The 26,690-nt window shown below is 42.3% G+C and overlaps 1 long non-coding RNA gene across 2 annotated transcripts in view; it reads right to left on the bottom strand.

Moving 5' to 3' along the window:
• Positions 1 to 24,896, bottom strand: part of LOC126049423 (uncharacterized) — a 61,256-nt gene extending 36,360 nt beyond the window's left edge. For both annotated transcript variants that reach the window (XR_007509182.1, XR_007509183.1), the window contains exon 1: positions 24,841 to 24,896. This is a non-coding gene — a long non-coding RNA (uncharacterized LOC126049423). The remainder of the gene's footprint in view (positions 1 to 24,840) is intronic.
• Positions 24,897 to 26,690: the final 1,794 nt, after the last annotated feature.

Here is a 26,690-nt window from a genome sequence, read left to right on the forward strand (position 1 = left end):
TAAGCGCACATGCGCAGACACACACGGAGAAAACACGTGCACGGTTACGGTCAGAGAGCGTACGCATTACGTAGGCATTTGCATCTTGTGTACACATTCTCATGTTACTGTCTGTCTGCCCAAATCAGTCTGGAATTTTATTTGAGCTTGAACCATCTTTTTTCTTCCTTTTTTTTTTTTCTGGCATAGAGAGACTGTGTACACATAATGTTTCAAAGACACCAATTACAATAAATGCAGGCACACTTTAGTGTGTACATACCACCACTTAGATACATTCCAGAGAGAAGTCCCTATTTTTCAGAAAAAAAAAATACCTATTTTTCCCCATCTACCTCTTTCTCTTTATGAGCTGCTTGTGTCCTTCAGCAGTAAGTGGAATGAGAGAAGCAAAAATATCAGCTATTAAATAATAACTGCTTGGATTACATTTATAAAGATCTTTTACCTCCACTTCACTCTACTTCTTCAAGTTTTATTCCAAAGTATGGCTTTCCACCTGCAGCCTTGTCATGAATGATCCGGCTTGAAAATCAAAGCATGGAGGAGGAGAAATAATGAATTCCTGGTTAGTGCGCACAAATCTGAGCTAAAGGAACTGTGCTGATGCCTTTCCGGTTGTTACTGATACGGTGCCATACATACATATATCCCAGCACAGGCAAAATATTAAAAAAATCTGTTGCTGAGAAGCTAATGTTTTAAATTAGACTAATCCAAAACATACCTTAAGGGGCATGAGGAAAAGGGAGAAATAGAGTGGGGATGCTTGAGCAGTGAAAAGGTTTTCTGCAGAAGACAGCCAGTGGTTGCTGTTTGGTTCCACATATTCCTTGCCATTTTGTTTTATCATCCTTTTCAACCTGTTATAATTGATATTTCACTGGTAGATCTCCCCTGAAAGGACTTGCAGAAGAAATCTGTCCTGAGGAATCTGCAGAAAAAGACAGTATCTGAATAGCAAAATTAACTGAAAGTTGATGTAATCATTTTGAGAATGTCTCAGAGGCAACCTGAGAGTCAGAGTGGAGATGGGGAGAATGAAAGGAGAAAAGAAAGCAAGGGAAACACCTTAGAGAAGCTAAGTTAAATTATCTAGAAAGCAAGAACTATGGTGAAGAGGAAGGTTGACGACGCCCCTTCTCCTCATGCCAGTACGAAGGCCAAGGTAGTAGTCAACGTATTTTTCTCCCTGAGACACTGGAGCATTTACTGAAGGTCTCCTACGAAAAGACCTTGTAACAGAAGACTGGTACCACTGGAGCGGTTATGAGCATTGCTGTCCTTCGCATCATTACTAGCCAACACTAAAGCTGCCATGGGTGCTACGGGACAACCGCATTTAGTCTCACTGTGCCAGGGTTGTACAGTCCCACTACAACTGGCTGCCTCTACCCCAAAAGCTATCTGAAGGATAAGCCCAGCCAGAGAAAGAGCTTGGCAGGTGTGGTAATGGCACTCCGTTTTGACAGCAAGTATTAACCCATGGCTCACCACACGTTATTGGTAAAGCCATATCATTTAACTGTTTGATGGTTTCTCATTCATTAAATGGGGAAGAAAGCTTTAGCTTTTTGTTGGAGTTTTTTTCTTTTTTTCTTTTTTTTTTTTTTTCTATTTAAATGGGATTATTCCTCAATTAATCTTGGTAAAATGTTTGGGGATCTCCAAGCTGGCAGCACTGTTTAAGTAACAAGAACCAGGCAGTAGGTGCTGTAGTATTTAAAAAATAAATGCACACACGCATTTCACTGTCTAGCTCACAGGTTATACTAGACAGTCTGAACACGGGCTGGTACCTTGAGCTGTAAGTCAGTATCATTAGTCAATATAGAAGTATATTGTCCTCTCAGATGGGTAAGTCAAGTTTCTTCTAATTCCCTTCATCATCAGTTATTAAAACCTGGTGCTTAAAGGAAATTACTTGTGAAAACAGACAAGTTTTAGGGATGCCAATGATAAATCAACAACTTCAATTGTATGCACGTGTATTAAAAAATACATATACATATGTAAATAAAAACTTGATGGATCATATTGACTGTCAACGAACAATGTTGGTGGTGGGTTTTTATTTTTAATATAGCTTTTAAATATTAGTGTTTTCCAGCAGGATGCACTGGTGAGATGTACTGTCTGATATGCCCTTGGCCAGAATTATCCTTACACACATTGTGCCATTCACACACATTATGCAGTGTGCTATAAGCTGATTATTTTCTTGGCTGCAGCCCACCCTCTGAGCCTGGGCATTTCAGTGTGGAAGGAATTCCTGTACATATGTCATTTGTAAAGCACTGTGAGATCCTTTGGGTTGAATATGCACTGTTAGCTGTACACAAAAGGAGAAAGAAATAACAGATGTGCTATATTTCTGTAGCATTCGATTGGTTAAAAAGTGCTAGTCTCAGAGCTGGACTTGAGGCTTCTTGAGCTGTAAAATAATTGCACGCATGTATGTCTGTGGTAGCACATGTTACAACTCTTCCATAGCGTAAGTTTTGCTGTTTGAACTCCCCCACAAAATTTCCAGGTAAAATCATACAGAAGATACATGGTGGAATGGACTGTAAAGCGTAATTCTCATAGTGCTTGGTTTGGGCAGCCTTTGAGATCATCTGGATAAAATGGGGAGAAGTCTGCTGCAGGATGGTGTTCTCGGGAAGGGTTCAACACAATCCTGCTGAATCACTGAGGAAGCAAAGAGCTTTTCAGTCTTGGTCATGGCATTTAAAAAACAGACTTGAACTAAGCAAGTCAAGGAATCACATTTCTGTTAAAACTGAAATCTTTCTAAGGTCCCTAAATTGTAGTTATGTATTTTTGATGCTTCTTGAAGATATGTACATGCTCCTAATTTCAATCTTATTATCTTAGCAGTTAGGAAATTTGCATCAACATCTTCCTGTCTGGGTAATTTAATTCCCCTTTTTAAAATAAATTCAAATTAGCAACAATAAAAGAAAATACAAAAACACCGTTGAACTCAAGTAGTTACCATAAACAACCCACCCAAACCAATCAGGCATTGTGCAAAGTTACTGTTTTGTTGAGGAAAGAAATCCTGAGAAAGAGGGCCAGCCCCTGTTCTCACAAAAACCTATACTGTAGTTCCCATTGACTGAAAGAAGAATGGGGCCAGAATGAGAGGGACACTTGATGACAGGGCTAGGTGTACTAATGCATGCCATGCAGGGACAAGGGCTGGGACAAAAGGTTGGGTATTTCAGGCCAGCAACACCAACCAGTTACCAGAGTTCCTGGGAATGCTTAATTCAGTCTCATCACTGAACGCCTTAAAAAAAACCCACAAAACAAAACAAAGCAAAAAAACCAAACAGTTGAATCGAATCATGACAGGCTTAAAGGCACATGGCTGCCTCAGAACACAGATTCCTTAGCAATTTCAGTGATTATTTTGTAATAAACTTTGTCACTCTTTTCAGTCTCTCTCACTTTCAGGTCATCATCTGCATTCTGCGTTGCAGTACAGGTCACCAATCTACAACGAACAAGATTCATTTTCTAGCTGTTGTTAGTTTTCTTTTTTTAATTACTGTGTACTAGAAAAGCCCTGTTTTAGCTTTGGATAGCAAAACATTCAGAGGAAAGCTGAAATCCAAAAATATAAACCAAAGCATTGTATATTTCAGGAAAAAGTTCAATGAAGTATCTCTACCCATCTTCAGTTGTTTTATTTCTGAACAAAATCTAAAACTAGAAACAACTTCGCTCATTTGCCCCTTTTAACTGTTATTTCCATGGCAAGACAGATGCAACTGACAGACAAACAAATTATTTGTGAGGTACCTATTGCAGAACGTGGGTTTTGCTGTGTTTTCATCTAACTGGCCTTGAATGCGAAGGGTTTCAAAATTCTCCATACTTTTTAACTGTATAAAATATAAAAACAAAATTTGTTAACATCATAAATTGCTTTTGGAATATTTTGATAGATGGGCAGACAATACAAAGTCATTTTAATGCTGATGTACCATCGAATTACAATGGAAGGATATTGGCTTGACTATGCTAGGGTAGTCATTGCATACTTGAGAACCAGAAGAAATTTTAATAAAGTATGAAATTATTTTAGTAATATGAATGCTTTAGGAACTGCGTTTTAATTAGAAAATTGTAAAAAATAAACAACTGTGTCAGCAAACTACATTAAAAAAACAGAAACGGAATATGTGAAGGGCTCCATGTCTATGGGATCTGTTGTCCAGTCGCTACTGAGCTGCAGCTGATATGGTACAAATAACCTTGAAAAACAGAAATTGGAATTAGCTATGCCAGCTAAGCTACCAATCTGAAATCAGTGCAGGCACACACGGACCACAAGTTGCAAGCACTATTCACATATCCTGCATGAAATGAATATGTCAGTCTCAATTCACATCCCATGTCCACGTCACAAAAACATACCCTTAAAAATGACCTTCCTTGTTGGGAGTTTCAGCAAAGACATAAAAGAAAGAAGGAGCCACAGAAAATCAACCTCCTTTGAACCTCTAAAGCATGTCACAGAGGAGCAGCGTGGGAGAACTGATATTCCTGACGGCCCATGAGAAGGCAATGATGCAGGAATGGGCCTTCATAATTGTTATAGCTGCAGCAGATCACAGATCATGAGCTATAAACTGTTCTGGATCTACCTCCACGCCTTATGTGGTCAGCAGAGATGTTTCAACTAACGACTGCCAATAACTGCTTTTTCAAGTACATACTAGGATCCCTAAGGCATGTGCATAACAGTCTTTAGAAGTGAATTTTGTTTCAAAGCTCAAATCACAATCCATTTTTTCAACATATCCAAGTGTAAGAATTTGAAATTTTGTTTAAGAAAACCAGCCAGCTGCAAATTTCAGATTGGGACCAAGCCACCCATATAGGTTTGGGTTTCTCTCAAATTGTGTTGCAACTCTGGGGTTACATTTCTGCTGTTCAGGGAACTGGTGGGGTCTGTACATCTAGACTGACCTCTTCCCATAAAGAGTATCAGAAGTTCAGAAGGTTAAATATTTGTAAGTGGAGTCATGTGGTTTGTGTTGTTAGCTGGCAAGATATTTCCCGCAATGCATTTATGAGATTTATCTTTTTTTTTTCAAAATGTCAATGAGCAGACATATTTTTCACAAATTATTGAATGAGTAATTGCCAACATATTTCTGCCCATGAGATTGCTCACAAGCTATTCACTAAAATGACTGCTTTGCTTATTTTAGGAATGCAGCACTCATAGATTAGTATTTTTAAGGGGTCGTTGGCCACCCAAATCACCTGACGTGGTTTTTTTACCCTTGGCTGGTAAGCTTGCAACCCATCAAAGGCTTCCCTAAGAGCTGCACGCAGACTTCCAGTTCAGGCATTCATATGGATACAGAAATGCATCACTGCATGTGACAGTTTTTCTACAGAATATCACTCTAATGAATGTTTGTGGAAAGTGAAGGAATTGCCTCAATTACCATCAAAACAAATAGTTATATTCAAACAAAAGTTCACATTTTTTTTCAACAGTCATCAGTCTTTATGTACTAACCTCCATTGACAGAATACATTTCCAGATTTTACAGATGAATAGAACATTTGTTAAAACTACTCTAAAATTCTTAGTTTAGAACATAATAATTCCAGCGCTGTATATGCGTGACTCCTTCTATCCACAGAAGCCCCATATATACAACACACGGTAAGAAATAGCCGTGGATACTTACTTAACGCCATTTGGAGCGTATTGGACTTTGGTTCCATCTGCCCCATGCACGACCCCCCTCCAAGGATTTGTTTGTAAATCCTAAAACACTGCAAACTCAGCGCCATACCTTCTGACTTTCCCACAGGTTTCTAACTGATTTAAGCATATAGTGGCATACGCATTAGCGGGGGATCCTCAGTAAAAATAGAGTGCAGCTTTCTGAATAGTTTCCAAACAACAAAATCCAGTTTGCTTTGCTAACTCGTTGAAATAAGCACACCAGCTCCCATGAGTTAAGCAAACAGCACTTGGCCCACAGAATATTTCACCCGACTATCAGTCTAACAGGATACCTCAGAACAGCAAAAATACCGAAGATACTTTATTTACTTATCCAGCGTAGCTCTAGGAATAGATACACCAGTTTGAGAATGTAAGCACAACCTTAATAGACTACCATGAATCTACATGGCACTGTCTCATCACTAATTCGCCCCAAGATATATCAGCATCTGATTAGAAGATTTCCTTTTAATTTATATTTTTACCTGTAGAATTGTAAAATATTACTAACGAGAAATTGAAAGTCTTCGCAGTTAACCAAAAATAATCAGCAAAAGGAAACCACTTCTCCCTGGCTGACAGTACACGTGCCAGACCACTGCCAACAAATGGTCTGACTCGGTGAGCAGAAGCCCTATCAACACGCCTGGCCAAATTCAACCAGGGCTTACAGCAGGCTACAGAGGACATTTCAGAAAGAAGAGGTGACTTGGAAGATTATACTGACACAAAATAATCACCATCTTCTTCTGCTGAAGGGCCTACAAGGGTTCAGAAGAATCTGAATGTCCAAATCAAGAAAAATGGGTTGACCAAGTGCGTCCTTTCAGTAGGATCTGCACTGCGGGGTTTCTATGAATCGTGGCAGCAAACTATGAGTTACAAAAAACACCTGAGAAGGTATTAAGTGATTTGTTATCTGCCTTTGTTACCTTTGGGCTTTAGCAAAGGTTTTTATAACAGATAATGTCCTTTGCAGTGGCATTAAAGTTTCTGGCAACAGTGGCACAGGGACTATGGTGAAGGTGGCACAGGAATAAAACCAGAAATGCCTTTCTGTCCTTACCGGTCATTCTCCCAGTGCACATCCTCACTCCCCTACTACATTACAAAAGAAGCTGACATTTATTAATTAAATCAAACAATATTTATAGAATCCCTTTCCCTATCCTTGGGGAGATAGAAATTCAAACACAATCAAATACAACCACAACAGCAAACTATTAAACGGCTGAAAATAGTAAGCCATTCCAGCATTAATCAGAATAAAATCTCAGGTTTGAGAGAGAAGACAAAGGGATTGACGAAGAGAGGGAACCGCGGCCCTTGTAAAAAGGATCAACCCTTCCATCTTGTCGCTGTGGCAAAGGCTCAGTCACCTGCGAGACTGCTGGCTACACCTCCTCTGAAACATTAAATGGTGCCAGGGACATTACCGCTGGCACCTTGTCGCCGGTTTCTAGAAGATCCCTGGCATGGCCGAGGCCAGGGCCAAACGGCACTTTCCCAAATATCTCCTGGGTGTGGGCTGGGAGTCACCACGAGCCAGGGACTCTTCTCAATAACCATTTTGCATATGGCTGTCCTGTCTTGGAATTCAAGAGAGCTTAACAGTATGGATACCGGCTACTTTGTGCCAGTTGACCTCAGTGCCAGAGAATGGTCTGGGATGCGTTTAATTTACTAGCATGGACACAGCCAGTGACGTGAACCTTCAAGATACATGGTGCCAGCTCTGAGATATCTCTCAGCGAGCTGCCAGATCCCTTTTCTTTAAGGATTTTAAAGCTATGTGCCCAGGATTTGAGAGACATGCAGGGGGACAGGCGCACACTCTGTGGCAACTTTAATCTCCTAGATGGCTCTTGAAAATAACTGCATTCTAGTAGTTCCTTTCTCTGCTGATACGATAACATCAACCAGAACACCATTATAGCTCCCAGACTACAAATGTTTCATGGCTTAGCACCAGGAACAGCCCAAACTGCATGTATGCAACCAGTAAAGACAGCGGTATGGTTCTGAGGAAGCTGGGGATGGGGTGGTGAAAGAGAGTTTCAGGTAACAGGTTTTCTGTGCCCTTGGTGGCCAGAAGTACTCCAAGTTTTACAATTTCCCACCATTACTCTCGCAGGCTCCCCACTCCCCAATAAACCCTTGCTGCTGAGAAGAGCTTTTGTCCCTAGAAGGCCCAACAAAACTGAGGTGGTTAAGAGGCCACTGCTGAGTGACTTCAGGTACTCTGTCTCTGCAGCACTGACAAACCCAATAAGAGAAGATGTAGAAATGCAGATAGGATCTGGGTGACCTATGCGCCACTGGGATTTACTAATCATCACTAGGTCAAAAGGCCATCCAATCCAAGTAGGGAGTTGGAAGGCAAAGGAATCACTAGTAAACAATATGTACAGTTAAGATATAATTTCCATCCGCTGAAGTGAAAGACCATCCAGGCAGGACAAGAGGGAATACTTTCCAAGGGTGAAATTCCTCTGATTTTACCCAAGAACAGAACTTTTGTAAGAGCAAGTATGGGTGAAAGTGTGGAAAATGACAAGCAAGGAACAAGCCTACCCTGGCCACGGGGACAGGCAGTCATAACCAAGTAGATACACAGTTTCTGAATTTCTAAAACAGTTATAAGGCAAACAAGAAGTTGGATTTATTCTTACATGATAAATGTATGTCCAAATAACTGTGCCCATTTGTAGGCACCTTAATTTAAGGTTTACACGAGACAGATAGAGGGATCTCTACTACGCTTTATCACCACTTAAGCTGTTTTGCACATTCATACCCAGATGAATTCCTGCTCCTTATAGTTTGTACTGTATTTTCTAGAAGAATGTGGAGGAGAATGCAACAATTCATGCCGAAAAGACAATTAAGTCTCCACAAGTAACCACGCTGGTCAAAAGAGCAGACATTTGGGCTGCTGTACTAGGGGGGCCAAAGAAAGAAGGGTTATACATGAACGGCTACCAAAAGTATGGCTTTCATGTCCCCCATGAAAAGAATTCTTCAAATTTTGCAGCTCCCTGCCTCTGTTTTCACTAACCTCACACTCCTCTGGTCACAGTCACCCCACCCTTGCGAGAACTTAAACATACCCACCTGCATATGAAAGACCAGAGAGGTAATCAAGGTCTGCAGGTAAGGGGCCCTTGGTATCCCTCTGATCTCCTGCTCAAGGTTAGTTCTGCAGCCTCCAATACCCTCAAAGGTAGAGAACGTGGTCCGTGGTGAGGAAAGGGAGGGTTTGCTAGCTGGTGGCACTTCCAGCAGCTGCTCAAACTGATAGCAGAGACTGCTTCTCCATCTGTCACCAAAACATCAGTTTGGAGGGGTGGCTGGCCATCACCTGAGTCACAGAATGAATGCGGCTCACATCCACAAACGCTAGGCAGCATAAGCACCTCTGTATTATAAACGTTTAGCCATAAAGCACTATACATATTTATGCTAAAGCAAAGATGGTAGCAGTTGAGTTACGCCTAACCAGACTAGAGATTTCCTTACTATTTAACCACTGATGACCCTGCTTTGGGCTTTTATGCAAACAGTGCAGTCCACTGAAATCCACCTGAGAACATCCCTTGTTCCTGTGATGCTGCTACTTTTTTCAAGGTGGGCAACACTATGCAGTGAGACCAAAGTGATTATGGGAGATATTCTCAAAAATAAGAAGGGGACCAGGAAGGAAACCTGCAAGCCAAAGCAGCAAGTGTGACTACCAAATCAAGTAGAGAATGACTAGGGAATGAGGTAAGGCCTGACAAAGATGGCAACCGGACAAACTCCATGACGGACACCACAATGCCACGCAGAACGGAGCCTAGCACGCAGCAAGTGTGATTTCCATTACCTAGCATCCAAGAACATATCTGATCTAATGAATAAAAAAAAAGCCTGTGCTAGCAGTTTTAAAAAGGAGCTGGAAAGGAAAAACAATGAGCTCGTACCTTCTGACCTTGCTTGTTTTTAGCCTGGTTTCCTATGGCAACAAGGCTTGTGATCATGCTGTGTGTACGCATGTGTATGTGCGCGTACATGTACGTGTAAAAGACACACAGAAAGTGACCATCAGGGTGTTCAATAACTGTTGAACGCATTGCTAGTTTGTAGTGAGATACAGGTCTCAGCGATAATTAAGTTCCTACAAGTTTTGTGGAAGCAAGTGGCTACTGAGACTACAGAGACCTGTAAGTTTCCCAGGTCGGAGGGAAAGGCTGCACGGTGAGTGCATGCCCTGTTAGGCACTGGAGAATCCACGCAGAAGAGGCAAGTTATGAATGTCCCAAATGCAGGAGAAGCATCCATCAAAACTTGCGGCAAAGCGTGACACAACCCTAGGAAATCAGCTTTGTCAGTTCTGGTGCTATGGTATGTAAGACATTCAGGTGACGTACCTCCCCCTGTTTTTCCTACTGAAAGTTAACAGGGACGTCCCCATTGCTGGTCTTCAGAAAGCTGATCCTGATTGACAGCAAGGAGACAAGAACTTTCGACTTGGATTTTTTTTAAGGCTGTTGTATATGTCAATAGCCACATAAATAAAATGTTTTGCGAGACAAATGAGAATCAAAGATTTGATGACCGCCTTCTTCAACAAAGGGCCAAGAAACATCATAGGCAGCTTAGCTGAGAAAAACCTAAAACTAAGTGTTGACATTGCTGAGGTCTGCCAGATAAAAAAGGACAGTTAATTTCTGGTCAGTGTGGTTTGGGAAGACCCACCGAAACCTTTCTACCTTTCTTTGTACATAGCCTTCTGACACAGCAGGCTGCCTTCTTTCTTCTTCTCGGTAATTTTTAACAACAGAGAGGGAGCAAATGACCATTCCAGACAGGAACCTTCAGAAACTATCAGCAACCAGGCCGTTCAGATGGGATCACCAAGCTACACTCATAAGAGAAGTGAACAAAGTAGAATAAATGAGCGTACGCCAATCTCCACAATTCAGTAACCAACTGCCTAGGATCAGTCTACCCAAAACTGTGTCCGCTTGTTGAAGCCTCCACTCTTCTGAAACATGTTTCATGTAAATACTACCTACCCCTTGAAAAACAGATGTCTATCCATGGTTATACTGAAAAGCTGGTGGAGCCTGGAGGAGGACCTGGAAGTCCTGCTTATTAATGCTCTATTTGGATCACAGAACCTTGCAATTCATTTGGGCTAGTCATATTCACAGGATGGAGGAGCAAGCCTTTACGAAGTAGTTTGAAGAGGGAACAACGGCCAGTTCTGCTGTCACTCCTTCTAGCAGAGACAGTCATCTGTAGTATGAAGTTCTACGTAGGAGCAAATTCCCTCTTTCCTGTAAATGCCAAAATTGCCATTTGTCATTGCTACGTACAGTTAAATAGCTATCATGTTTGACTCCAAAGAGACTGCTCTCACTGCCTGATGAAATCATATTTCTATACATTGGCAGATCAATTTGGGATCCTCTGATCCAGAAGTCACTCCAGAGTCATCTGAAAATAGTCTTTTTGTTTTGGTTCCAAGTCAGATGTGAAATGCTAAAATCTTCCCTCTCAATGTCAACAGGCAATATATGAGTATATCTAAGAGCAGAATTTAACCCTCATAGTTTTCCTTAATTTTCACTACTGTGAAAACAATATTGTTTAAAAACTTAACTGTCATTGCCCAGGTAGATGTATTTGTCACACTTACAAACATGGCTTCTAAACCTGATTTTTCTGGCCTCCTTATTTACCATTTACTATGTCCTCAGATCCCTTTTCTCTCATTGCACAAGGTTCTGACTACATTATAAATATTCTCTGAGTTGTGAAATACTCTTTTTACGCACCTCTGTCCTTCTGCTTTTACACCATACCCCTCATCTCTAAAACTGATACTGATCCCATTAAATTCAGTAGAAGCAGTATCAAGAACTAAGCATGTAGCTTTTTCTTAGCTGGTTTTTAATTTGTGGCTACAGTTTGGAAGGGATGGGGTGAAGGGGAAAAAAAAAGCCTAACCAACCAAAACAATATTCTTAGTGAAAAAAAGTGAAAAAACCACAGCAACTATAACAACTTACTTACATATATAAAATAAAAAGCTGTCGATCTAATAGCATTTTTAATAAGCCTTCTGACCCCCTACAAATTTTAGAGACTGATTCCTGTTTTTGCAAATTTTTCAACCAGGTACCATCGGATGGGAAGATTTCTAGATGTTAGAATGTTATCTATAAATTTAACTAAATCAGGACCAAAGTTTTCAACAATCACAATGATTAGATTTGATTAAGATATCAGGTATTTGAGTTAACTTTACCTTACAGTACCAAATTAAGCAAGCAGTTTAATTTATGTGTTTGTTACGTGTCCCAAACAATCCAGCCAATTTCATGAAATATACTGTCATATTTCCTGATCATCCTGGCAGGCATAGGTACTTAAAAATAAAACTTACTATCTGTAGCCCTTCCCTGCCTTCTCCTCCATCCAAATATCTGCAGGTCCCAAGCCTGCAAACACGTACTTGTTTGAGGAGCCCTGCCGGCTTAGACTACTCACAAAATTAGACTTATACATACAGAAGTGTTTATAGCCTCAAACCTGAATCCCCAAGCTTGCAAGAAAGACTATCCCAAACAGCGACTGCTCAAAATAAGAAAACTTCAGTATAGAGTATTTAGTGTTTTGAAATATAAATGTAAAGTTACAGAGGGGAAATTCTCATTTGAAAGACAAGGTATTTCTAAGGAAAATATTAGTAATATACGTAGAAATAGAGGATTAGAATCATACAGAAATTAAAACCTGCTGCATATACCGCCCAGAAAGAAACATCAAGTAAAATATCAAATAAAAAAGCAATGACCAGGATGGTCAACAATAAGTGAGAAGTAAAAAAAATTGTTAATCAGTAGTTTAAATGGAGGAGAAAAAAATATCTCCAGCTTTTGTTTTGAACAGCAAAATTTTTTATATTTTTAATGTCAAAATTTTAAAAAAAGAAGGAAAATATGACTGTTACTATGGAGTAAATAGGAAAAGAGGATTAACATTTATTTTTAATATTCATGTTTATTTAATATCATTTATATTAACAGATGACAGAGTGATAAAATGGCAGTATGCTGCTCTGACAATTTTTTTTTTTCTGATCCAAGCTTGTTTAACATTTAGCTTCCACTACTACCTGAATGGAATTATTTTTCCTTCCTACTTTGGGTTACATTCATATAAAAAATTCATCCTAAACCTGCTTTGTTGGTTGTAAATGTGCAGGAGACTTTTGTTTGCATATGACTGAGCCAAAACATGCTTGCTTTATGTATCTGAATTGCCCTTATGAAGCCAAGGAGCTAGATCCTGCTTATGTGTAGTAGGACTAGATTCATGGGACAGAGCAATACGGATTTGACTGTTATCTAAACATGTGATTAGTTTTAGTTTTATTAGCTGTAGCAGTCATTATGTACTTTATATCAATAACCCCCTGACTAGCTATAGCAAGAATGACAGAGTAAAGTTTTAAATTTTTTTCTTTCTTCTCTGCTTCATTATAAATTTGGATTTTTTTTTTTTCCAAAGGATGCAAAGAAATAATACTCATGGCTAATTTTTAATGCCAGTTTCTGCTCTGGCCACTCAGATAAATACTTTCATTTACTGGAAACAAGACTATGGTAAATAATGTACGGAAAGTGAGCTGCATTTGGCCTTTACACACATGGGCTTGGAATCTGTATCATGCCTAGCAGACACACTTATCTTTTCCTTTTTTTTTTTTTTTCTCCTACAAAACATTTTCTCACTCAAATACCGGACCCTTGAATAAGCATATACAAAGTAAAACTTTCATTAAGGCTTACTTCTACTAAGCAAACGTGCTTCTTAAGCAACTGTTTTAAAACATCCTCAAGGTCTCCATTACAACGCTGCCTAGCTTTAGAATAAATAAAACAAAGCTATTACAAATATTCCTTCAAACAAGAGGCCAAGCCTGCATTCATCATCCATCCAGAACTTCTAATTTCAAAAAGAGCCCCCAAGAATTTCCGGCATCTTTTTGATGTTCCAAGTTTCCATCTTATATTTTTAGCATTCGGTTTGCTTCGTTTTTGCTCCTCCTCAATAGACAGATTAGCTCGAGCCTTGACACTGCAGGCATTGAGGCAGGCTGCTGGCTCAGCTACCTGGTATCAGCCACCGCAACTCCAAGGGACTTCACGCACGCTACCCGCCTACCAGTTTACGAGACTAAAGCGTGCTGAAGTTAAAACCTATTTGGGACTAAAGGTCAGGACCACTTACGTTCCGTTTTTATTTTCGCCCAGGTGTTCTAACAGGCTGAGCTAGCGTTGGGGCAGGGCGGTGGGTAGACCTGGTGCCACAGCTACAGCAGGGGCTCGCACGGCGAGGAGGTGGGCTTGCACGGCGAGGAGGTGGGCTCGGCGCGATGGTGCACGTCCCCTCTCCTGCCCACTCACCCGGTCGGACACGCTGCCGCGCCGTCTGCGTCTGCTGGCCTGAGAGGGTGCACGGATCAGTCTCACCCGAGGCTGAAGCCTAGATGACCAAATGGGCACGTTTTATCGTGCTCTTGTTAGCACAAATTGCGCCTTTCAGGATTCCCTTAGGTCCAAGATCTTCTATTTGCTCCCCTGAAATTCTGTTATTCAAATTCCATACTGTTCAGGGCTGCTAGAAATGACAGAGAGCAAGTTGACTGGTTTCCTTCTTGACATCTTTTCCCGAAACTCCATTAGACCTAACTGTGGTTACCTTTCGGATACCAGAAAGTATCCATAATTGTTAGATTCTATATACATTTATTCTTAAAGCTGATTGATAGAGAAATAAGTGCTGTAGAGTCTGGGGACTATCCGTAAGGTTAAAAAACAATGGCCTAAAATTTCAACTTTGCTTGTCTGAGGTTAGACTCCTAAACTAGGTGGCAGGGAAAGGCAAGCCAATAAATAAAAGCATTTTAAATCAAGGAACAACTATTTGATGGAATGTCTATGATACATGCAGATGCAAAAGTCCACCTATGAAAGCAACCAGTATTTTTAGCTCTGTAATCAAGTAAGTGGACTTTGTTAGGAAAATTTGGATAATAAAGAAAGCAGGGTTTAGCCCACAGTTGCTTTATCACTACAGAGAAAAAAAACCCAAAAACCTCCTTTGGTGTGTTAGACACTTCAGATACGTGTTCATGACTTCTCAGTCCCTGTGCCAGAGACATTACAGTCTGTTTCCAAATAAAAATCGTGACATGAAGTGATCACCAAAATAATTTTGACCTCAAGGACAAATTAACATGGCAAAAAGCAGCAAAAATTAATCTGCTGTTTTTCCCACTGAAGTCTAGATGATGCCTATTCCCCTAGATATAAAAAAAAACATACTTGTGCCTAAAGAGGAGACCACTGTTACACAATTCTTCTCATGTACAAGTGTCTACCTAATGCATGCATAAAGCCACAGTAAGAACTACACAAAACGTATGGGGTTTGTATATGGACAGGTAGATGGATAAAATATACACGGCTACATGTGCACAAATACACACACACAGAAATCATGACAGCTGTTTCCCTCAAATAAACGAGGCTACTGAACGGGCCGATATAATTCCTATTCAGTGAAAAAAATAGCCCTTGATTTCAGTGGGTTCGGATCAGATTCCATTAAACTAGGTGAGCAGTATGCACCTTATAGGCATGTATGTTCAAACACATTTTCAAAGCAACTATTGGAACAGCAATAAATTTATGAAATCCCTCTCCAGCATAACTGTTTCACTACTGTAGAGAACTATACTGCAGGTTCATGAACAACTTAAAATTCTATTAACCTACCCAAATGCCTTATAAACAAATTAACTGAGGACAGATTCATTTGATTCTATTTATTATTTCCAGTTACTATACTCTTCCTGGTTTTTTAATGCACATATGCCTACACGTATGCCCATATACCCAGTCCCCCACATACAGAGTCCTACTATACTAGTTCAAATTTATACAAGAAATTCCTCTAGCAGGAATGAATCAAGAGACTGATTTAGTTTAGTTAAGAGTGAAAAGCAATGACCATTACTTAATTAGGACAGTGTTAGCTAAAATTTCACATACGGAGTGTGGGGAATACGAGGGGAGCATGCTTATGTGGTACCAATGAGTTCAGTAGTGTTTAATGGGTGTTACATGATTGCGGGGGGGAGGGGGGGGGCAGATGGACTGTGGTCTTTTGTAGATCAGAACACCCAAATTAATCTGAAAAGAAAAAATAAAGATGAAATGCAATAAATGTTATTTTATGCAGAAGAATGTTTTCTTCCATTTCAATCTCATCAGATTTTCCTGATTTTTTTCTAAGATTGCATTTCTTGCATGTAATATCTGCTTAAATTTGGGCAGCAAATAAAATAGCTAAATTGTGATGTTTCTACTGTATATAAATATATATCAACTGAACAAAATAAATGAAAGGGATGAATATGCCTCAAAAGAAGAGGTCAAATAACAACTTCAGAATAAAAAATTATCACTCTTGAACCAGTACTTTTTGTATACAAGTCTAAAGGAGTTTTGCTAATGGTCTCACTGTAGGAACAGAACTGACTCCATAATCTCATGAACCATACAGGAGACTAAATGAAGGTCTTATGCAAAAAGATACAGTACAGCAAGTTACAAGGGTTTCAGCACTCACGTTCATTTGGGAATCTTTAAACCTTTTGGCGTGGAAGTACTTGGTCACATTTTGTTTACTGAGTGCTAAACTGCTGGATCTCCATTCTCAGTTTGGCAGCTGCATTATACATATATTTTTAAAACCCATTACATTGAGAAAGGCCTAGTTTGACTACGAATAATCAGAGAAGGAAACAAGCAAGCAAGCTAACAAACAAGGTACCAATGGTTTGTGTGATTCAAGTTTGGATGGTCTCTGTTCAGTTGCCAGGCAGTAATTGTTAGTGTTTAAAAAAAAAAAAAAAAAAAAATACCCCCATTCTCATCTTTTGACAACCTGAGCAGAGAGGTCCTGGAAAACCAAATATTCCTCTCAGGCTTTGAACAGTCCCTCTGCCCTGAAGTAGATGTAGCATGGGTTAGTGAATTAATAAAGCCAGAATATCTGTTGCTAATGGGTTTACTAAGCATGTGAACAGAGAACCAGTCACACAGTGCCAGAACTACATCCTATGGAAACTGTTCAAAATAACAACAAATAGAAATTCACTGAAACCAGGATCCTTCAGGGAGTGCTGTAAGGTGTTTCTCCCACTTCTGCCACTGGACAATTAAAAGTAAAGAAAAATTCAGCAAGAGCTTGATTTTCAACACAATCAAGGTATTTTTACCCATTGTGAAAAGGAAGGGAAAAAATCTTAGATGCAAGACAAAAGGCCTTTCCCTGCAAGCATCTGCTTCTCTGAGCAGCGCTTACTGCTGTGAGAAGCCCTATTGTGGTCAGGCTAAGTCCTGTTAGAAGACTGCTTGGAAGAGGAAAGCCCTTGCTGGATCAGGATGTAGGTACTTGACTCAAGAAACAGCTGCTGGGTTTGCAAATAACATACAAAGCTTTGTATCACAACAGACTGCTGGTGAATACAGCCAGCCATAAAATATTTTCCTGACTATGTGATCAAATTCGGGGTTAAAAAACTGAATGGAAGTTGCAGAAATGCAGGTAATCACAGGTCAATAAACATTTTTTTTTTAAAATGTCCTCAACTCCATAAACTGTGATATAATAAAATAGTCTGCCCTGTACTTCAGCATAATTAATACTGAATAGGCCTTTAAAAAGTTAGTAAATATTTACGAAATGAACTATAATTTTCTTAGTGTACAGTAAAACCTGTGAATCAGTAAACCATCTTTAAATTTTTTTAAAACTTAAACATATCAAGAAAAGGATCACATTTTGCCTTTATTACTTCTACTATGGATTTGCATGCACATGGATTTGCGGATATGTTCACATGTGCACATACACATCCGTCCATGCACCCATAAAATAGTCCGCACGCACTATTTTAGTAATCTGGGTAAGAAAAACGAAAGAAGAACTAAAAAATGCACCTTATATAATTGTTATACGAAGTTAAAACTACAGCGTAAATTTAAAATTATTCTGTAAACAATGTCATGGTTTCTGATACTAATTTTATTTTAAAGATCAAAACCAGGAAGCACTTGGAGAAACTAAAAAAAAAAAAAAAAAAAAAAAGGGGGCAATGCTGATCTCCCATTTTACAAGCTCTTTATTGTTGTATTTCATTCAGTTTGGCCAGTAAAAAAAAAAACAAACTAAAAAATCAATTCTCTTCCTGTCCTAGCCGTTTTACCTCCTTGCTGTCATGTACCAACACAAATCAGTTGCATTTGGCTTTTTGACATTAAATATAAAATAAAGTCTTTTAATTTAATTTAAGAACAACAGACAATTGTTTTTTCTGTTCCGTCTCACAAACATACTTTTTTTTTAATTTAATTTTTTTTTTTTTTTTTTTAAGAAGTCGTTGCCATAGGTCCTTCAAGACGACTTTTAGGGTCACACTTCAACATAACATCCCTTATACTGCAAGCCTGCTTGAGCAGAGCTCCCAAATGTTTCAGCTTAGTGACTTGGCACTCTGTTCTTGAATGTCACACTATACCCAAGTACTTCAACCTCTCAATAAAGCCTAGAGACGAAGGTGTGGGTGACCTGCTGGTATATGGACTAGAACAGTTCAGCATACAAATCAGTATCATAAAGTTGGGATTTTTTTCTTGCTACTGTTTTTCTTAATCGGTTCAGTCAGGTTGACCTTTTGCTACAACTGCGTGATAAAAATGCATGCCTGCGAACATACACACAAACAAACAATTATTTACAAAACTCCCTATAAAAATGTGGAATACATGTTAACAAATCCTATTTTTGTGTAGCAGATTCTTCTTCCTTCCCACCCACGCTTGCCTCAACTTATCATAAAGCAGGGAGCACGTGCTCCCCTCTATGCCTCGTAACTTCCATCGTCGTCTGCAACCTACTGCAGATGGGTGATCCATTTCTCATCTAGCCACACTGCCCGCAAAGTCCACGTCAGCCCTGTGCAACAGGCACAGCAGCACACATCACTCTAATTTACCTACGGAGCAATTAAGGTGAGGAACCTTAACACCAAACTCGGCAGCCAAGGGGGAGATTTCTCACACTTACGTTGACAGGCCCTGACATCTGCCTCCTCTGCTCGGTGACGAACTTTGTGATCACCCAAGTGCCAGAAGACAGTGGCCAACCCAGCTAGCCATCACGCCTGCTCAGACTCAGGCTCACTCCTCTGCCTTCTGCCCTGCCTCCCAGTTTTCGCCTCCTGTGTTCACCAGGAGCGCTCATCTTGTGCCACCGCAGGAAACAAGGCTGGGGGAACAGTGCAGCGGGGGAATCAGCTGAGGGCCCTTTCCAGGGACAGATGTCCACAGAGGTGGGTGAAAATCTGGGAGACACAATGGAAGGAAAAGAGAGAGACAGTGCACGCGTGCCTGAATCAGGACAGAGGAGAAGGAGGAACAATGAAACAGAAATCAGGGGAAAAGAAGGAAATTTCAAAAAATAAAAAAGGAGGGGGGATTGCAAGAGGAGAAATAGGAACTGTCTTGCCGCGTTCACATCATGAGTTGCATTTAGTCATTTCTCTACCTGTGCCGTATCATACTTCCCCAGCAGATGTTCCCGTGAGGGTGAGGAGGGTGACTGAGAAGCGTTGCTTTGATGAGCGTGAGTCTGGGAACCAACAGTGGACACATTTTTTTTAAAAGCCTATGTGTCACTCTGCTAATTCATTTCTTGTTTTGGCTTCTTAAAGTCCTGATTTGGAAGGAAGAGAAAGTTACCAAATATATTGCCAAAAAGCAACGCTCCCCAAAGCCACGTCATCTCTCCCCGTACTTTAGGACGTCCCTCTCTTTCTACCTCCTTGAGAGGAAATTCAGCTCCTCTTCCAGCCGGGAATTCTGCCTGGCCCTGTGTTTGGGACGCGTTGGGCTGAAGGGCCCTGAGCACCAAGAGGCCACGCGAGCAGATCTATGTCAAGGGCTGCGAACTGTGCCGGGCAGGGAACCCCTCACTGCACCATCCCCGCACTGGAGATGTACCAACAAACAGCAGATTAGCAACGAGTATCTGTTTGCATCAAAATTGGCAAAGGTATTGGCACAGCCAGGAACTTCTAACAGGTATGTCAGGATTTTTCACGTTCTCTTAACAGATAAATAGCTTACGTACATTCCCTCTCTTCCCCCCTACTGCTCCTACTGGTTTTCTCTTCTCTTAAATCACTGGCCATTTCTAATGTGACAAAACAGAGCACAGGAACACGTGCTGAAAATTAACTAAAATATAACAACATAATTAAAGAGATTTAGAAAGGAAACCAGAAAGTGATAGAGACCTGGCATCAGCTTGCCACTAAGGACACGGGCAGCTCCGCCAGACATGCAGAATTTTAGCAAGTCACCCAGCCAGGCTTTCCAGACAGAGAAAGGCAAGGGCATTGAGACGTTTCTGTGTTGGCTTTTGTGTCTTTTCTTTGGCTGCTCACAGCTCACGGTACTTATGTTAAATTAATACTGCTGACTATATATTCTGTATATTGAGGTTAAATAACTGATAGTGTCATGGCTGCTGGCCACTTCTCCCCAACCCTTCTCCTAATTAGCCGGCCTTTTTCGTCTTTACTACTCTCCTGGGAAATGCTGACATTTTTTCCGGAGTGGACACTATGTGTCATTCACTCAGTGCAAGATCAAACGCGCTCTCTTCGAGGCCGCTTCCTCCCTTCCCTCCTTTTGCTTGTACTGAGGGTGGACACCAACACGGGCACTGACTTATATCCATACAGTTGGGACTGTAAGGCGACGAGCTGCACAACAGCACGTTTTTGCAGTGCTTGTCTGCAATCCCTCTGTTGGAAAATAACCTTATTTGCTCCAGTAAAGCTATAAACTCAAGGGTGCGGTGGGCCCCGATTCGGCAGTGCTTTCTGCCTCCCACACCGATCCGGGAGAACTCTTCACGTGAGGGCATATAATTCAAGGAGGAAAAATGGAAGAATCGCGTCCTTTAAAAACTAGATGTAATTTCTCCATGGCAGTTTCCCACTGCTTTCCATTTTTTTCCTTCAACCATGCACTCATTTTGAAAATGCATCATTTAAAACAAACAAATTCTCAGAAGAAATTTTTCTTGCAATTCCCTTTTTCAGAAAGGTTTGCATGCAAACTGAAAATGTTCAGGTTTCCCAGGCAGTTAAACCTTGTCCACTCGGGCAGAAGCCCATGATAGCTTCCGTTATTTAGCATGGCATTATCCCATACTGTTTACTTACAGCTCGCTGAAAATAAGGGATGATGGAACATATTTTCCTGGGCACACCCTGACTTTATTCTTAGTAAATTGTTTATTATATTCTCGGCCTAGAAACTCACATTACTCCAAGCCCCTTTTAAAAAACTACGTGCCCAACTGCAGCAGCCACTTTCAGCTGTGGGGAGACGTTGACAATAACCCTTTCAGTACCTCCACTGGCTAGCAAAGGGGGCAACTTCGGAAGATAGCCCGGCCACCTCCTGGGAGACACAGCTGCTGCAATGGGAGAGTAAGGAGAACAGGAGGAAAACAGGGATTTGCCAAATTCAGAGAACGAGCTTTGGGGATGGGGGAACCCTCTAGTAAAATGAACGGAAAATTAAATTCGCTTCCCTTCTCCTCCCTCATCTCCCATCTATGCCTGCTTGGGAGAGAACAACACCTGGACGTTAGGACTAACAACGCCTCAACTCAGCAACGTTGCACAAACACAGGGGTCACATTTCACCTCTGGCTAGACTCAAGGGAATCGTCCCTTTTCTCCTGAGGAGGCTAATGCTGCATCCTGGTGACCAGCACGGGTACCATCAGTACTCAAACGCACGTCCTTGTCACCACAGTAATAGCTCAGCAGGTGGCTACCTGCATGGGGACAGGAACACCAGTCACGAGAAGCACCTGAGCTGTGCTGGAGGCCGTACTCTGGCCATGCAGAGCAGACGGTGTGTAACAACCCCCGGGAGGTTCTACAGAGGCTAAAGCTGTATTAGAAATGAGACATGTCATGCTGCTACCATGATGCATTTCTCCATGTGCAAATATAATGATTAATAAAGCATCTTCTATCGTCCTTCCAAACCCATCCGAACTACAGCATCAAATACGATATAAAACACATGTGTCGCTTCTTATTTTGAAGTGGAAACTTTGAGTTTCACAGGGCCAAGTTTTGTAACTCTCTACTACAAATTAGGAAGCTTGACTATCCAGAATTAAAACAAAATGCTAGCAAAAAAATCCATTTTATATTCACATACGTATGTATTTTGCGTGCACGTGTGCACGCACGTGCACAGACAACCCTGTGCCTCAGTGTATTGTTCTGAATGATACTAGGTCACTTACTTATACAGAAAATGGCCTGTATTTAAATAAGTTGCAACTTCTTCTCCCTGCTCCAAACAACGTCCATGGACACTGCTGCAGGTCCAAATGCATCTCTTCCCTGGTTATATTTACAAATGGAAATGGATTGTGTTTATAAACAGAAATTAAAGTGAAACAGCATAGTCTCATTTCAGACCAAGTTTGGCTGCTGTAGTGCTCCTCTCAGAAGTGTGGTAAGTCTACACCCTACATTTCTCACACCACACCACCCCCCCCCTCCTCGGACTGCTTATCATGTCTGCAGTTCCATAAATCTGCTAACCTCTCCTACCACTTCTACTGCTAATTAGGCATTAGGCTTCACCAGGGTTTTCACTCTTACGCTCCCTACGTTAGATAAATGCAGTGGCAGCTAAGCATGCTCTAAGAACTGCTAACTGCATTACTGGTTATCAGAGCAGTTCCAGCAGACATGCTAAACAGGTGATAACAACAGTGGGAATATTTTGGCAAACCAGCGAGTGAACAAACCCTACTTGTCTTTCCCTAAGTAGTCCCATAAAATATTTCAAAGAGAGAAAGAGAAATAACTTTTTGTCCTTTTTTTTTTTTTTTGGGGGGGGGGGGTGCGGGGTGTGCAACATGACACCAACCAAATTAACCTGCCTCCACTAAGCCTGGGGTGTATCTAGTAGTATAAAAGTATAAAAGCCAAAAGGTATTTCAATTTCTAGAAAAAGCCCCTCCAAAAGTATCTTTAAAAACTACTAGTGTTTCAGCAAGAGTTGACAGTTATTGAAAGCTACACAAACAACAACCACCACAAAACTTGCCTGAAAATATAATAGTAAAAATAAAAGTTAATTTACGTGTGTCCTTTATTAGAGTGATCTCTATAGCCAGAAATGAGATGGCAGCATACCACAGCTAATGCAAATATTATAGCCAAATGTATTTGTGGTAACAGAGTTAAAAGAGAAAGAATGAGAACTGATGTGCAGATGATCTGCAAAAGATTCGAATACTAATAAAAATTGGGGGGGGAGGGAGGGTAGACGGAGGGGAGGGTAAGAGTGTTAATCATTATTTCATGAGGCCCGTATTCACAAAGCAATTTTTTACAGATGGTTGGAGGTATTTCTCAGCCCTTAACTGACAGGAATACAGGAGGCTCAGAGGCCTTTAGCAGCAATTCTAGTCATAGGCCCTTAGCCTTTATATAATTGTATTAAGTGCAGTAACAGACGTAAATTAACATGCACTGACCCCATGCTCCTAGCAATGTATGCCCTGACCTTTTAAAAAACCTCAAGAGTAGTACTAGTTCAATATTTGATACGTCCTCTTTTGGGGGAGATTAAATGCTGGTCCAGGAGGTGTATGTACTTGAGGCTCTAACAGGCCTTTTCCATCTTTGGCTACGAGGATCTGCTTCTCCTTCCTACCCTTAAATAAGCAGAGTTTGTCTATTTTGGTGGTAAACTAGCTGATACCAGTAAAGCACTGCTAAGCTGTAGGGGTCCTAATGAAGTGTTTGACCTACATCAGGTGGCAGTGGAGCCCCTAACCTCTGAAGACATCTGCCCACGCTGGCAGCTTTCTGAAGGAAGACATTTTTGTTGTTTTACAGCAAACCGTACATCGCAATTTACGGGCAGATAACGGCCGTTGAGAAATTAGATGCCGAAATGAAAGGACAAAAATGGACTTCTTGCAGAAAGCCTTCCTATGTATTTTATTTACTCGTAAACTGAATTTAAAATTCAAAATACAGTAAAAGTAAAGAGACTTCGCTGTAGTTACTTATCTAGAAACTTTTAATTTTGTAACTGGAATGTATTTCCTCTTTCTCCAAAACTGCCAGGTCTGGAAACAGAGCCGGGGACGATCACTAAACGTGACCGAAGCAACAATACGTTTCGCTGTTTTACTGGGAGGGGGTCCTTTTGTTTTCAAAACACGTGCTATTAATTAATTTGCCTCTCAGTTTTCTACCTCACGATTACAGTGGTAGGCAGAAAATTGTACTAGCTGTCTCGAGGATTAAAAAAAAAAAAAAAAAAAAAAGGCAGAAACCTACAAGACAAAAACTAGGAGAACTGCAAATGTCAGACAACGCATTTAACTATGGAGTGGAAGAGAGCGTTAACTAGTGAAGGAAGGAGGAAAGATGAGGTGAAGGAGGAGATTTTTTAGGCAAAGCCCGCCAACTTTTTTTTCCGCCCCCGCCTTCTTACGACAGGCAGGGCTTCGCTCGGAATCGATTCTGTCCAATTTATACGAACTCGAAGCGGGTTTGGGGGTTTTGTGAGGGTGGGGGGTTCCCGCCTTTTTCAATCCTCTGGGCTGCCTGTACTTGGGGTGGGGGAGGCCGGGCCTGCTCCGGCCTGGCCCTGCGTGAGGCCGGGCCTGGCTGTAACCGCCGCTGGGGGCAAAGAAAAAGGCGGGGAAAGCGGGAAGCCAGGCCGGGGGCTGCGGTCCTCCCTCTCCCCGGGCACCCCATAGGGGTGCCCGGGGAGAGGGAGGACCGCAGCCCCCGGCCCATGCGAGGTCCCCGAGCTTCCCCCCCCCCCCTCTGAGGGAAACCCCGGGCTTGTGAGGAGAAACCCCCGCGGCGTGGCTGCTCTCACCTGCCGGCCTCCCTCGCTGCTTTCCCGCGGCGCCTCCGACGGCGTGGCCGGCCCTGAGGGGGGAAAAAAGGCAGAGGGAGAGGAGGGTTAACCGGGTCGTGGCTGCCGGGGGAGGGGGTGGAGGGTGCGGGGCGGGGGGGGGGGGGCGGGGGGGGGGTGTCTGCGCTTTTCCCCTGGCTACGACTTGCCTAGGGGAGGGATTGGGGAGGGGGGTCCCTGTCACGCGTGGGGACACAGACCCCCGAGACCGTCCAGCTGCCCCAGGCCCGCAGCAGAGCAACGAGAGCGGCCTGGCCCCTGCCCAGAGCCTCGGGGAAAAGGCGAGGCCCGCCGGGAGGAGGAGGAGGAGGAGGGTCGGTAGGGATAAGGGACCCCGGTTCGCCCGACGTGTCCTAACATCCCTGCTGCGGATAGAAACCTTGGAGGAGCAGAGGGGAGGGAGAAGGGCAGGGAGACGTGCCCTGTGGAGACCGGCTGGGGGTAGCCGCCCCCCCCCCCAAACACACACACACACACACACACACACACACACACTCCGTCCCCCGGGCAGAGAGGAGCCGTTCCCGTTCCCGTTCCCAGCAGCAGCAGCAGCAGCCCTTAGCATGGCAGCAACAGTTGGCTGGCAAGGTAAAGAGACGTGGAGCTGCACCGCCGGGGCTCGGATTTTCCACTCGCGCCTGAGCTGTCGTGTGTGTGTGTGTGTGTGTGTCCCCTTCCCCAAATCACTCCTTGGTTTCAATCCTCTTGAGGGACGACGGTAGGCAGGGAAGAGAGAGGATGCTTTTTTAGCCTGAGCTTGGCTGATCCCTCTTATCACTTTTTTTCCAAGTTCCCTCTAGTACCTTGTCTCTCCCTTTAAAATATGCTCACATGAATAAAACCCACGTAAAGAGGTTTGCTGGCGAGCGGAAGGGACAAACGCCTTTTTTTCCTCTCTAAATAGAGGAGGATAAATAATTATGAAAATGCGAATCTACTTGAAAGATGGTGTGACCCTTCCACCTTTGTTTTCATCAAGCCCGCTAGTGCTCAAGCTACGTGTCCTGAGCGAGAAGAAAAGGAGGGAGGGGAGCCACGAGGTGCTTTTCCTTCCCCTTCTTTCCTCGCTCATCCCGTAGCCGGCCTTTTACTCTTTTCTAAAGTGCAGGCAGGTCTTCAAAATCTCTTTTATCTCTCGAGAAATATTAACTCTTAGCCTCGCCCGTGGTCCTCGCCCGATCTCTCCAATGCAGGCTTCCCTGAAATGCAAGATCAGCCCTTTCTCAGCCGGATCTCCCTCCGTGCCGCTGTCGGGGGAGCAGAGGGGAGAGCCCTGCTAGTTCCTAACAGTTGAGACATGAGATCGCCCCCCCCCCTCCTTTTTATTTCACAGCCGGGCGAACCATAGGCCCCTGTGTTGCGTCAAGCGGCCACTCCGCTACCAACTTGCTGCTCAGATCTTGTCTCTTTCACGAGGCTGATCTGCACGGACAGATCTGCTCTTAATCGCTCCTTCTTTTGGGGGGCGGCGAGCGGGGAGGATTTCTCTTTGCTATTTCTTTCTTGCCCACGGAATCCGGGCTGGTAATTACTGCAAAGAGAGGGAAAATGCAGCTTCCCCAACTCCTGCCTGAGATGCTCTCAGTGCTGTGTGCATGCACAAGGCAGTTTCAGAACCAGAGAGCTGGTGCTGATGCTGCTTTGCTCGCTTGCGATCACCTCGTCCAAAAGCATCGCCTCGGCTGGGTTTTCCCCCGGATTCTGCCTTTTTTACCCTTTTCGGGGGCACTAGCTTTTGGGGAAAGAGTCATCGGAGAGATCGCCGGACTGCAAGTTGCTTAAAATCAGGTTGGAAGTGGGCAGGGGGGAGG

The sequence above is a fragment of the Accipiter gentilis genome, chromosome 22, assembly GCF_929443795.1.
Source record: "Accipiter gentilis chromosome 22, bAccGen1.1, whole genome shotgun sequence".
Classification (NCBI taxonomy): Eukaryota; Metazoa; Chordata; class Aves; order Accipitriformes; family Accipitridae; genus Astur; species Astur gentilis.